This window comes from Siniperca chuatsi, linkage group LG14 (genome assembly GCF_020085105.1).
Source record: "Siniperca chuatsi isolate FFG_IHB_CAS linkage group LG14, ASM2008510v1, whole genome shotgun sequence".
Lineage (NCBI taxonomy): Eukaryota > Metazoa > Chordata > Actinopteri > Centrarchiformes > Sinipercidae > Siniperca > Siniperca chuatsi.
Window position 1 is genome coordinate 12,020,841 of NC_058055.1, and position 15,339 is coordinate 12,036,179.

The following is a 15,339-nucleotide window of genomic DNA, read 5'->3' on the forward strand; positions in this document are numbered from 1 at the left end:
TGTCCTTTTGATCCAGACTGGGGATAGATTTGAGTTCATTCACAATTGTGAACGCTGATATTTTTGGAGAGTAGACGTTGGAGCCCGAACAATATAAAGAAAATATAAATTCAATTTAAACAAGTGTTGATTTATGGGTAAAGTGAACGCTCTCGCTGGGGTGCAACCTCACAGCGAACCTGTTTTAAACCTCATCCTTTACGGGTTTCGTTGCGCACAATGACTTCCATTTACTAAAAAACTGCCGTGTTGCTGCTCAGGCAGGAGCAAACTTATACACCTCGAGTAGGAGGAACACTACTACTACAACTACTATTACTATAACTCCCACCACTTCCAGAGAGCCATAATGGAGCCGGTCTCACCGTCCCACTGTGCTCCCTGTGATTGGGGCACAATAATGTTGACGGATTTCTGATCCAACCCAAGACAGTGCAATGTTCTTCCAATAGCAGCAGCTTTAAGTGAAAAGGCGTGCCTGCCTGCCTGCTTGCCCCCCCTCCACCACCACCACCCTTCAAAGTACTCGATGTATAGTTAAAAAATGGGAGGGCACACTTGAACCGAGCTGCTCTATGAAGGTAGGCTGCAGCGTGTGTTTATTGATGAGATGAAAAGAAGATGGAAGTGAGAAATGAAACAAAGTAAAGGAACATATTAAAAAAACCCAACTATACGCGCTTCGTCGGGGGAAAACAGGGGGAGCCGTGGAAACGCTGTCGCCACTTTTTGAACGAGCTTCGAAGTGCAGGTAAGAAATTGCGAAAAGTAGGAAAAGGGATGGGTCTTTACAATATGCATAACGCTATTATTACAGGGGAGAAATAAGAAGAATTCCCTATACAAGAGATTAAAACATGCTCGTTGACTTTACGGTGATATGCATGAAATACCACTGACTTCCATGTAGTTGTGGCTGGCTTTACCAACCAAACATTAAGCTCTATAATCGAAAACTTCATTCTTTAGAGGATCTCAGACATTCAATAAATGTGACGCCAGCGTACGAGATGAAGTGAAACGAGTCCCTCATGTTAGGGGGCTCAGTTTTGGCTGCCAGGGGTTTTGTTGTCCATTTATATTCGACTAGAAAAACGCGCTGCCCTGCCATGACGCAAGTTTCCCATCTGTCATTATTCTCAACATGCCCCTTTACCTTTAGCCCTTTACTTTCGGATTTGCCCGTGAGCCGGACAGGGGACACTTACAGAACAATACTCTGGTCAAACTGTGTTCACAGGTCTGTTTCTCTCAATCAGCCAAAGCCTCAGCGATGCTCGCAGAGCTGCTTGTTCACATTTTACACACTGTGAGCCCGGAACAACTGTGGCAGCCGACGTGCGCATTTGGCTTTTAGGTCAGTCATTTGAATAGGAGGAAACGCGTTTCCTTATTGCAATTAACTAGCCTACTATAACATACTCTCACTAGAAATGTATGTCTTTTAATACATTTCAGTTTGTTGAACTTGCCGGAAAGATGGGTTCGATGTCTGAAATACATCATTATAGCAGCGGCTCATACAGCGCTTATACTCAGACAGATGTCTAGCCTACATTTTTTATGAATTAATATCAATACGGCGTGGCATTTATGAGATGGGGTTACATTAAGATATGTTCAGCAGGCGGAGGAAGACTAATATTGTGTGTGAAGGTAAAACAGTACTGCAGGTTCAGTTTCTGAGATAAATCAGAACTAGATCCGGTGGGAATCTGGGTCTGGATTTTGGTGCCATGTTTCTCCCAAAATGAATGATCACTTTAACTGTCGCAATCCGCTTTTACTAATAGCCTACAGTATGTGAACACGTTTGCGATGTGAGGATGTTTTTGGCAAAGGGTGGCCTATATCTGGGGCCATGCTCTGGTGTAATTAAAGTTGCAAGAGACGCTTCCTGCGTGCCTTTTGAGACATTTCGTTGCAAAATATTCATGGCTAACTCGTGATTTCTTTGCTCTTGCTTATCATATGGCAGCACAGAGGCACTTCGCCTCTTGAATAAAGTTAAAAATAAATGGAGCAATGACTCCCCAAAATTCACTGAAAGGGCTATGGGGGAGTTGAGCCGGAGCAACATGTCAGTCTTGCTCTTTAGAGCTCCATCTATCGTGTGTGTGTGTGTGTGTGTGCGCGCGCGCGTGTGACTGAGAAAGGGGCAGAGAGCGTGCGTGCATGTGTGTGTGTGTGTGTGTGTGTGTGTGTGTGGCAAACAGATGTTGTCCCAAAGCGCTTGGCTTTGTCAGATAAAGAGAGTAATACATCATGTCCTTGTGTCTGTCAGAAGCGCCACTGATAGTTTCTACAATACAACACGTTCTGTGTCTGATGAAGGCACAGACTCGCCTATAGCCCAGAAGTTGTGCGCAGGTATAAAGCTTTGCGTCAACACATTAGTCATGTCAGAGGTTGGTTGTGGTGTGGTCACTGGCGCTGTTTCCGTGTGAAGACGCGAGTAGACACAAACGAGAGGGCCGGTCCCGGGTTTGACACAGAGGAGGCTGCGTGAGAGTGCAGCGCTGCGTCCAGCTTCCTCCAGCGCAGACACGGTCTGTGAGATGTGAGCACCTGTGTGTGTGTGTGTGTGTGTAGGTTTTCTTTTACCACATTGTGCATCCCTTTTCACTTTTGTTGTGATCACTCCCTCTCCCCTTCTTTCATTCAGAATATGTCTCCACAACTTAAATGGGCTGCAATCCTATAGGCTTGGTTATGTAACTGATGGTTGCACTGGATGATTTGTTTTCTGAATGGGCACATTTGGAGAACACAGAGCTGAGCGTGCAGCCCGGTGTAGCAGAAATACAACATTTCACTTTGATGTAAGATTTCAGCTGGGCATAATTATAAATCTCTCCTATATGAATTGGAGCATATTGATTGACAGGCTGCATGTGGGTGAGTAAAGTGAAAATTATATTGTCACAAAGAGTATACTGGATGGAATGCTCTTCATCTGAACAGAAACTCCACATAAACTTAATACCTGTATTTTTGGACATTTTATTGTTTGATGAATTGGAGGGTACTTGTCTTGTGTGTAAGTGAGCTCTCACCACGGCTTGATGTCAAAAACTCTCATTTTATCAGCACAGAGGTGTATAGTAGCTGCTGAAAGAGAGACAGCCATTATGTGCCTTGGCAGTGTTTGTAGTCCAGAGTATCAGGTGCCCAGTTTCATCTCTGTTAAGTCACTAATGAGTATTTATATGTATATATTCCACATGTACATTATTATTCACAGTGTTTGAGCCATCGCCATTTGCCCGCTTTCTGTGTCACGGCTAAAACCCACCCATGACTAATGAATATTTAAGAGCATGTCTGCAGACCAAGGAAACTCATTATTATATGAAGGAGACCCAGCAGATAAACTGTAGACCTTCTCAGAAGAAGGCAAAGGGGAAAGAAAGGTGTTCAGCTAATCCACACTCAGCAATCAATCCCAATTTTCTTTTGGCTTCACCATCCTTCCCTCGTCCTCTGTAGCTTGTCACCCTCTCTTCACAGTCAGCTATTTATTATTGACCAACACACTGACAGTGATGTGTCCGTAGCATTCAATTTTGAAATGTTTCGAGCTGATTTAGTCACTCTTTCGCACATTTTCTCCCACCTGATTATTTGGGTTTACTCAAGTGAAAATGTGTAAGGATACCATGCTGTACTAATGTAATGAGTGCTTCTTTGGAAGAGACATATAACAAAAAAACAAAAACAACAATCATCTTGTACTGTACATGCACACAGATGGCAGGTCAGTTTTCCAAATAATTTTTAAGCGCAGCAAAAGCACTGCTGGCCAAATAGACAAGATAGAGATATCTCTGAAGCCTCCGCAATGCCACATTTTTGGTTGTTGTTATTCCCACACAGTCCAACCATCTTCACCAGCCTTTTACCAGGTAATCCTGGTGGCCCATAACCTACATAATTACATTTATAAATATATGTTCATTATGTTGTTTCCATACAACTCTCTTGAAAAGATTCATTGGACAGTATGTAGTGGCAAGGACGGGAGAGGTGGGAGAGAGCATGTAATATTGGTCATGAGTAGAATTCACCCCAATCCACAGAATTATACAGTGCTGTTTATTTTGCCATGTATACTGCTAAGTAAAATTTAATTTTGTTTATGTATAATTTAAATTTAAGAGTGTAAATTTGGTTGCAAATTTAAGCATGCACTGGCAAATTAATAATAAAGAATATAAATTGTTGCATGCCGCAAGATTAAGTACAATTAATATTGTGATTCATAATTCCATGTAGGGAATTTTGACAAAAGACAAGAAAAAAAAAAAAGCACTTGAATCCATCCTGGCACTTTGTCTACCCCAGTTGAACATATTTGGCAGCCATTTTGGGAAAGCAGTAGAGATCCATCGATATAACGAGCCACTTTGTGGATTGCATCCAGAATGTCACAGTGCTTGTTAACTGCTTGGCCTTTTTGTCTCAGACAGTGTTTATCTTTTCCCCCCTTTTTTTTGTTCCTGTATAATACTCGTTAGAAAAATATTCCCCCATGGAGCAAAACTAATCTTTGATGTGATTGCCAGCTGAGACTGTTTTCAGGTGCACGTCTTAAAGTTAATGGTAAGTCTTATAATTAACTACAGAATAGCCTTTAAGCCTTAAATAGACTTTAAGCTTAAAGATTTGATTTTGTGTAGGAAGAACGCATAAAGTTTCTCACATCTCACATTTATTGCAAAGACTGCTGTTTTACAGCAGTTGCAGCTTTAATACTGCATTTGAGTCCCCAGTTACCATGGCAACTTTGAAAACTCAGACACCTCTAAAGCTTCAGAGATCTCTCAAATCGTTTCATACTTATATACTTATACTTACATACTTATACTTATTTTCTTTATATCTTTTGATCATAGTAAAATATCAAATTAGTGACTACTGGCTAACTCTACCTTGGTGGATTATTAGCATACATGGATTTTTGCAAACTAGAAATTATTGGCAGGCTAGCTGCCTCCTGGCTAACTGGCTTGGATCCTTCTACCCACAAAGCACCTTTTTCACACATAACATGCTTTTCTTCACATGATATTATTTTTTTACTCTTGAAAATACTAATAATACAACTGCAAAACCTATTGAGAATCCATACAGTTTGCCTTTTTAATTAAGGAAAGAATTTCCCCTTTAGCTTTAGCATTATGCAACACAAAACTGCCGTTACTATGAGTTATGGTGATTTCCTTTTGGCAGCATGTATCTTGTTTATTGATGAGGTGACCGTTTTGCCAGGATAAAAACATTTTGGAACTAAAGGTTTTTATTTTGCAACCAGTAAGTTATATATTATGCATTCATAATGCTTAAAGAAGACTTTACTTCACATTTGTGTAGACTGGTTCAAGTTGTCAATACACTGAGCAGGAAAAAGATAGAAAAAGAAGACAGGTCTATAAAACTGAATTTCACTCAAAATCCAGTGACTTTCAGAGCATGCAGCATGTAGAAGACTTTAAGGCATGTTTTTCAGTTTTCAAAGGACTTTTGTTTTGGAATCTCCCCTCCCTGCAACTATCACAGGAATGCGTAATGAAAGCACACATTGAGACTGAATAAGTATTTGCGAATGTGCCATGCTGTTGTCAGGAAGCTTTTGTTCAGTTCTAAAACTTTATAAAGTCTTCTGAAACGCAGTTAATATGCTCAGTTCTCAGCTAGCTTGATGGTAAATACAACTTTGTTTTAGGATCGACTGTTTAATATTTCCAATATATATATATATACATATATATATATATATATATATAAATATAAAATGAATCGAACTGTTCATCACACACTCTCCCCAGGATAAGCCTGTTGTGACTTACTTTAATGTTTATACATCCATTCTATACAGCACCACAATAAATAGTCTGTACAGTATAATTATTATAAACTTTGAAATTATTTTCATTATGCTCAAGACCTGTTTTGTCATTTAAATTAAAATCTATCATTTTCAACTGTCAGTTGTTTTTAAAATATCTGTCTATATATACTGTTGTTGTTTGATACATATACAGTATATACAGTACAAACACAATCCAGTTGCAGGGGTGCCCATGTGTTTCCATTACCTTGGCTATAATTGCTAACAGACTCTTGATTCATGCTTCTTCATATTTGCTGGTTTTAAAGCTTTTCATTAAAAGTCAGCTGTTTGAGAAACTCAGCTATAAGATCAGACCTTGACCAGAAGTCGTTTTACAACAAGTACAAAAGATTTTATGTCAAGTAAAAATCTTAATTACAGCTGCAACTTGTTGTAATAATGTATGCTTTAATCCTATATAAAGCTTTTTTTTTTTGCATGACAGAAACAAACATTTAAACGTCTCTGTAAACATGCACGGCAGGCCCGGGCATTCAACTGATATGAAAAATGTATCCTGGATTCTAATAGCGAAGTTGTATGTTTGCCAAGGTGCATGTGTGTCCTCAGTTCACCCTGCTACCCATATGGTTTTCTACAAGTCATGGTGAGATCACTGCCTAGTTGAAGGGCAAAAGTATCTAAAGAGGGTTTAAGAAAGTAAGAAAAGTAACAGGGTCTTCAGTAACATTTTCAACAATTTTACAGAGAATGAGTGCTGTGTATTCTCTGCTTCTATCTTGGCTTCAGGAAGACTTTTTAAGCCTCGTGCCAGTAAACAGCACTCACAGCAGCCAAAATGTTAAGGTTGTGCACAGTCTTTCTCAAGGTACATCAGTATGCACTGTGCAGTGGGTAAAGTTAGGGGGAATTATTCACACAATAGTATTTGTGTTGCGGTTTTATCACAAAATGAAGATTGTTGGAACCGTAAAGTATTTCCACAGAATCTAAAACCATATTTTATTTTATTTTTTTATTGAGTAAGCCATTCGTTGTTGTTTTTTTTTTAAAAAAACAGCTGCGGGAAATCACTGTCAGACATTTTGTCTTTTTGAATTTTCATTTTTATCATGGAAATGAAAGGAATACCTGCTCTGATACTGTCTACATTGTTTATTGCCCTAAAAATGACCTTGATAGAGACAGATTTCAAAATAGACTCCTTCAAGAAGCTGGAAATCATTATTAATTTGGATTTGGCTAACAACTAGGAAATGAACGTTTTATCTTCTTAGACTGGTTTACGGCAGTTGGTTCATGTGACAAAGGAAAAGCAAACCTGTTCAACAACAAACAAATGCCAAAACAAATTTTCAGTTTTTATCAAAGTTGCTGGGCTTGTTTCACAATAGGTTTGCCATTTATAAGTGATAAAGAAAAAAAAATCAATGTGATCATTGTGGTAGCATCAACTCTTGTAACACCTGCATTAAATTTTCAGTACAGATGCAGTCCATGTGTCAGGCTCCATGAGATGTTTAGGCGGTTAGTACACCAGTGTAATAGCTGTCAGCGGTGGCACAGTGTTTTTCACTTAATTGAGAACTTACAATAAAATACTTTGCAGCAGCAGCTATGTAAACTAACATTAAGATTAGTTAGACTTTTATCATTTCTGTGAATAGGTGAACTGACATGAATGCATTTTAGACAAAATGCCTTTTATGGCCTTTAACTGCTGTAGGCTCTGCTGCTGGCTAATATCTCAACGTTTATTTATTCACTTAATCTTTTTTTCATTCTTACGCCTGTTCAGGGTCAGTTCAGCATATCCCAACATGCATTTAGAGCAAGGGAGGGCAACACCCTGGGCAGGTCACTGGGCTAACACACAGACAGAGAAAGACACTCACAGAGGTAACAGGAGCTAGTCATGAAAGACATGCTATTAGATTCACTTAACATACAATCCTCTGTTGCACAAAGATGCGTGAAAAATCATAATCAAAAGAAAGTGCAAACCTTCCTCCACCTCTCTGTCTACCCATTACACTACAAATGACTTAGAAGTAACACATGTATGATAGGATCTGCCGAATATACTCACAGCCATGTGGCATGATTTTTATAGTAATGTTACCAGAAACAGCTGATGAGCTTAGGTTACACTCTAGGGCTTATGAGAGATAGATTGTTACCATCAAAGATAATAATTCTGCTACGTTCAAACAGACCACACTGACCAACAATTCATGTGCATTAGCGAGGCAAAGAGGCCAGATGATTATGATAAACAGAGCTCAAGGGGGTCATGTTATCTCGCCGCTTTGTGCTGTGGGTTGACTCTGTAGTGACTCTGCTTTTTGTACATAGAACAGATCAGAGAAGACAACCTAAATAGGGAGTGTAAAAATTGCTAAAAAAAGAGAGCATGTAGTAGCTTCTGTGATGAAAACACAGCCCAAGATGCATCACTTAATAGTAAAAATAGTATAGGTCTTTGCAACAGAGAAAGGTATAATGTGATCAGTGATAATACGTAGTTATGTGAACTTATAGAACTAGTATAACCACACCAACTGGTGGCTGCAACATAGCTTTTCCCTTCAGTCATTTCTGAGCTTGATGGGTAATAAAAAGAAGTTACAAGAAAACCTGCCTGCAAAATTAATTTGCAATAGAATTTCACACAACGGAGCACAAAGCACAGCCTTAAATAAAAATAAAAAATGTAATTTACTGGAGTGTCATTTTGAAAATGTTGGTTAACATTTTGACACACCATTTTACTGTTTTTCTCTTTCTGATGCAAGTATTACACTAACACATAATGAAGGCTTTGGCTGATTCAGTTTTGATAAATGTGGCTCATATGAAGCTTATAAGCAATGTTACGTGTTATAAATTGGAGTTTAAATTAGTGTAACATTATAAATGTTTACTTCTTGTCATCAGTTTTTAGGGCTGGTGTTGCTGAATTTGTAAATGTTTTCTCTAAAGATGTATTTACTGAGTAACAGTGTGTGTCAGTGTGTTTGAATATAGTTTGTAGTTTTGCAACATGACTCTATCTGTTATACATGCCCTATGTTAGCTGATACTATCTATAGATTACTTCTGGTTAAAACAGTAATCATTCAGCTCAAATTTCTACATACATCTTTTTGAGTTTGGCTTTACTACCACCGATATGTTACTAAAAGGGGGGGAAATCTTGAGTTTTTGGCCTTTCTCTCATTTCTTGTGAAATTCTGTAGTTGGCTTTCTTAACAAATTTGTCTTGCAACACAGTATTGTATGGATACAGTTTCCTAATGTGGTTAGCTTGCACCCCCCTCCCCATTGGATTAACAGAAAACCTTACTATTGTGCCATCTTTTGTTAAGTATGTTTAAGTCATTATATCTAACTGGTATTGCTCAGCTAGCTTGCAGACCACTGACCAGAGGTGCTAGCAAAGTGTGTATAGGGCACTCATGTGGTCGACTGTGTTTCAGTGTGTCAGCATTACACTTTTAGATGGGTCATATGTCAAATGAGCTGATGAGACATATATAATCTGTATTTACAACACAACAGCTTGCCAAACTATAAATACACTAAAAAGTGCTAACATCCATAAGGCTCAAAATAAGCACAGAATATTTGTATTAAGTCATCTGGATTTAATATCTTATTCACTTAATGAACTAAATCTGTAGTTGAAGACACAGATGTCGTTAGTTTACCTGAATAATGTCTCAGTTTTAGCTCAGCCCGTTGGCATGTGTATTGTTGTTGCCGTAGCTACAAGCCGAAGAAATATGTTGCATCATAAAACCTCTTAGCAAAGTCCATTTTCACCGTTTCCTTTGCTTCTGTGTTGTTAATATTCAGCAGTTTTGCAGCACGTCATTTTTGTAGACTGGTGAACCCTTTTAAAAGGCAAGTATTGAGCTTGCCAGATTCTGGGAGACAGGCTAGCTTGCTGACCCTTGAAGCACAGACCAGCTAACAGAAAGTGCAGGGTTGTGCTGAACTGCTTAAAGCACCCTCGTGCATTTGTGAAAGTTCAGCTGTGTGCTGGACCACCTCAGCACTGGCTCGTGCACCCTCGTGCAGCTGCTGGTGAAACACATGGTACAGAACTTCTGAGGCTGCTCTCATTCACATTCACAAATTGGAAAATAATTAAGTAAATGCGCTGTTGGTGGTGAAATCTGTTTTTCTCAACAAAAAACCCCTCAAAATATTATGAATGTTATTTTAATTCCAATCATTATCACCTATATAACACATTACATTAGAATGAATATCATAACCACCTTAATATAATTCACTAATTTAAGACACTTTGCTCTTTGACCACATCTCTGTGTGAGAACACCTTTGATATAACCCTAAGAGTTGTATATGAAACTCAACCTTTTGTAAGACTTCTGTTTCCTGAACTATTTCTAAATACTGTATGTGTGAGGATGTGGCTTCATTCTATATGGTCAAACATATATATATATATATATATATATATATATATATATATATATATATATATATATATATATATATATATACACACTTAACCTAAACATATCCAGAGGCTGTGCTTTTTCCTACAGTGAAAGAACTGCATGCTTGTTAGCAGAGGTCCCACACTATCCTCTCATAATTCAGCACAAAGCATCTTTGTTCTGGTTTATCTCCCAAGGACATAAAATCAAGAGATACTTTGTTTCCTTTCAGAGATATAAAGGTGCTACAGTACCTCTATACTACACAGTCCACTTGTTGAGATCTTGCTTGCTTATATACCGTCCAGGCATAGAGACATATGAGTTGTATGTACGATATTTCTTGCCAAAGACAATTAATTAACTGCCCTTTATCATGATACACTGGTAATAGACAGTCTATATAAGTCCTATATGAGCATCTTTGTAGGTTCATGAAGATCTCTTAATGGCCCGTGAGGTCCTTTTTTGGAGAGGCAAAATGTCCTTGACGTGTGTAGTAGCTGTAGAGAGGCAGTTGCTGTGGACACTTGTGCCTAAATGATAACTCTTGAATTTAGCATTATCTGCTTCAGGGGTTAGAGGTGATATGGAGACTATCGTATGAGTAGTCAGATGGTTCTTTTTGGTCAAATGCTCATTAACAAAACCACAGCCATTTGCCAATTCTGAGAGATTTCTTTAAAGCGTCCTTTCCATCACCGAAGTGAGAGATACTGTCTTTAGAATTTTAATGGCCATAAGCCAATTTTGGCAGTTAGTTTTTTCCCCTCTATGCTCTTTTAGGAAACTTCATAAAATACACCATGGCACGTTTACTGATAGCACTAATTCATGAATGTTTGTGTGGACTCTGAAAAAAGTAAATTAGAAGTAGATTATCCTCCCATCTGTAAATGGACAATGGATCTGCTATGGATAACGGGTGGTGGTGGGTGTGTTTTTGACAGAAAATGATGAAGTTGAACAAGCTGTCCTGTCAAAAAAGACTTTAACTGTCCTTTACTTGTGTAATAGTATTGTGGTGTGTATTGTTATTTGTTTGCTTGAGGAATTTATTTGAAAGCCGCACATCCTGTCACATTTGAATGGCTTTCTGTTGGATTGAATGTGTTATCACGTTGATCTGCTGTGCTGTTTGAGAGATTTTAGTGGCAGTGGAACTAAACATAAACAGATAGATTGAATGTAGGGGACCATAAAGAGTTAACAACAGTTCCTGTATATAATGCACAGAAATACATGAACATAATACAGTTACTCAATTGAGCAGTGGCCACAACATTACACTGGTACTCTGTAATTACTTCACGATGCTTTGACCTAAGAAGTAAGAGAGCATTGTGAGTTAATGAAATGCTATTTTACAGCCTTTGCATGTTTTCAAACTGTCCCTGGTGGTGAGTTTGAAATCGAAACTGTGGTTGTGAAGAAAGAATCACTGGTCCTACGTCTGTGTTGTAGGTGAAGAGCCAGTTCAAAGTTCAGGAAGACGTTTCATGTCGTAATTGATGCGATAACACTTGGTTCAAAATGTAATTCATACATGTTATAATTATCATCAGACATTTAGACACATTTCAACTTGTCAGCAGCCTACGTGTGCTTATTGATGAATCTTGAGACCTGTGAGGTGTTTTTCTGCTGCTTGTCCCAAAGTGTGTGTGACTTAGGTGCATTAGTTACCTTACATGTTAATTGCTTCACAACGTTTAGACGAACACTCAAATGTAATAAGAGACACAGCGCTCTAAATTACTCCGATTAAATCAGCCAACACAACATTGTTGGGCGGAGATGAATAGTCAGTTACCTAAAAGAATAATTTTTAATTGTGCTGATCAAAGAGAACCAAGACAGACAATAGCATTAGCTGAGGTTTGATTTCATTTCTTTTACAGAAAAGTTTGAGATGTTGACTGATTACATTGAGTTGTAGCTGTATATTGTTTTGTCAGAGGAGTGAAATGAACGTACTGTGTCTTTATCAAACACACCTTCAATTATCACTCGTTATCACTCGTCAGACCAACACTTCGTCACATGATTATTGCTTAAAATTTCCCACTGTGCTCGCTACACATTTACCTTGTGTACTAAATTACGTTAGATCACATATCCTAACCATACTATTAAATCATGATTTCTGATAGTTTATATGCTAATGAACTTGGGCTAAATGGATGATTGAAATTAATAATTACAATGTTGGACAGTGATCGTTAAGCTGTAGAGATTTCAAACAAACTCATAAATGACTATTAATTAGGTGTAACACAAAACACTCTTGATAAGTGCAAATCTGCATCAGATCCATGGTGATGCTGTATGCACATGCATGGACATGAGCTTTTCACAATGCCCTTTTGTCTCCGGATTTAAATGTACCAAGGGCCTTGAATGTATGCTTGTAGTGTGTGTTGTTGGAAGCAGTATTTGCATATTCAAGATGTATATTATTCACATGGCTGATATTGCTCCATTCATAAGCACGCCCCTTATGTCTGTTCTCAACCCCATCCCCCATCCTCATCATTTAGCCCCCCCCCCAACACACACACCTCCCCCTTGATTAACTAATGTCCAATTCGATGCAGCGTATTTCATGAGCTTGCCACCTAATACAGGCAGCTGATTAACCTGGAGACTGGCTGGTGAAGTTGCAACCCTCCCTGTCTTCATTCCCACCCCCCAACCCCCACCCCACCCCACCCCCCTCCTCGCCTCAGTCTTTGTTGTGGCGGCAGCAGCAGAGCATGCATTGCATTGGCAGTCTGAAGCATTGTGTCTGATTTCCAGCAGACAAACTGACCTCTGGGGATTTATTGACAGCAAACTCCATAGAGGCAGACACAGAGCTGGGAGCATGGAGGAAGCCAGAGAGGGGCGGAGGGTGTTGGGGAAGGTTCGTAGGGAGGGAGGAAGAGGAGGGGGCACAGGCAGGCAGGCATTCAGACAGACAGACAGACAGACAGATGGAAGAAAAGACGGCGAGAGAGTTTCAGCGTGATGAAACAGGAAACAGGTAGAGACGCACAGAGAACGAGATCAATATGAGGAGAGAAAATACACACCCCGAATTTAGTTTAATTCAAAATTTTGTTTTTTTGGTGGAGCGTTAGGAAGTGAAAGAAAATGGCCGCCTCCTACAAGGATCTAATTAATTTTGAAGGATCATCAGCCCCTTTAGTCCAAGGCAGGGTACAGGAGGGAGGGAGGGAGGGAAGGAGACAGACCCCTGGGCTGATTAGAATTCACTGCAGGTAGGCACTGGCTGCTGCTCACCCACTGTGTCACGGCTAAAATGGAATCACTGTTGTGAGTGGCAGTCTGGGCAACTGAAGCCTGCTTCTCTTGGCCTGCTTCTTTGTTGCCAGCATTCACCTCACTTTACCCCTCAGGCAGGTGGATTTACATGTCTGGATGGGCAAGGGAAGCCAGAGAAGAACCATATATGTTTGCATTGTCTAACTGTAGCCACGAAAAAAAAGGCCCATGGTATCAGAATACAGTTGCATCTGAAGCTAACCCCTGCTGGAAAAGAAAAAAGGTCAAATATTTGCCACTGTAATGGATTCAAGAATTTTGGCACATGTGTGTGTGCACAGTACATTAAAGAGAAGGCTTTAAAATTATGACTTTTTGTTGGCTTTTACTTTGACTAAGTCAATTCTGAATTATTTCAGTGACAGCGGTTAAGTTACACCTACAGTAGGGTTCATGGTTTGGGTTAGATCTAGTTTTTAAGTTAGGTATTGGAACATGGCTCATGTTTGGGGTTCAGGCTTATATTGAGGTCAATAATAAAAGGTCTGAAGGAGTTATTTGGGGGAGTTTAGGTTACTGTCAGAGTCACATTTACTGCTAAGGTTACAGAAAAGAGTTCAAGTTTAATTTTAGATTTATGGGTTAAGGATTTCACTGTAAAATATATTTTCTGTCCTGACCAAGACGTAAGAACAAACCAGTGTGTGTGTGTGTGTGTGTGTGTGCGTTTTAGTGCCAAAGAATGAGCCGTCTCAGTATCGAGTGATCACCCTCTGCTGCTAAACACGCTATTACTTGTCTATATCTAATCATCAAATTTGTTATTTGACAAGGACATTTCAAGACAACAAGCACATGTCTCGCTGCCCGAAATACCTCTCAAAGTGAGGCATGTGGACACAAAGCAGTCTGTGAACACAACTATTTCAGTTATTACACTTTAACCCCTCAACTCTGGTTTTCTCCCAGATATTCTGCTTTTCCATACTAGACTATAGATAATATCATAATCTTATTTGACCATTTTGGAGGGATATTTATGGTCTAATATGTATCTGTTACCTCGGCAAAGCAGATGATCCTTCTTCCACCAGAGTCTGTGGAAAAAATACAGAGGTCACGTGCTGAAAATCACACAGTTTTCATTTTTACCTCAGTGTCTCAAAGCGAGTGGCGTGTTTTTTGAAAGTACTTGAGATTTGTAAAAGAATAATATGTGTCAACATTAACGTGCAGGTCTGGTCAAATCCTAGCCCCATTCTATTCATTCAGCTATACACTGTTGTTGCTGGCGTTTTACAAAGAGCACTTGATGTTCGTGTTGTAGCCAGCGTGACAGCTACTAAACGTTTTCCAAAAAATATTTAGGAGTGTCACATCACACTTGTAATTATGATCGAAACTCCAATTAATGATAAATATTCGAATCCCATCACACAGAGTAATTTCCACATACTTTTAAAGCTTTATTGGTTGAAATATTAGAAGGCACTTTGACCAGTGTGGGACTAATAAGAGAGAAACTGACATTTTGCATTGGTTCAATGCATTTTTTCAGTCTGCCTGACCTTAAATGATACCAGTATGTGACTTTAATGTGGTCTGTTTGACATAATTTTTGTTTCCAGTTTTTTTAGGTCAAACTTAATGTGTGTGTGTGTACAGTATAAGATCAATTGTGTAAGGCTTTCTTAGCGTCACCAAACCAGCTCATCACATGCTTAATGTTGAATGTCTTTCTTGTGT

General features: G+C 39.0%; 1 protein-coding gene across 1 annotated transcript in view; it reads left to right on the forward strand.

Moving 5' to 3' along the window:
- The first annotated feature begins 514 nt into the window (after positions 1 to 514).
- zbtb20 (zinc finger and BTB domain containing 20) overlaps positions 515 to 15,339 on the forward strand; it is a 32,724-nt gene continuing 17,899 nt past the window's right edge. Inside the window, exon 1 of the mRNA XM_044221577.1 lies at positions 515 to 751. The gene's annotated coding sequence lies outside the window, so the exon portion shown is untranslated. The remainder of the gene's footprint in view (positions 752 to 15,339) is intronic.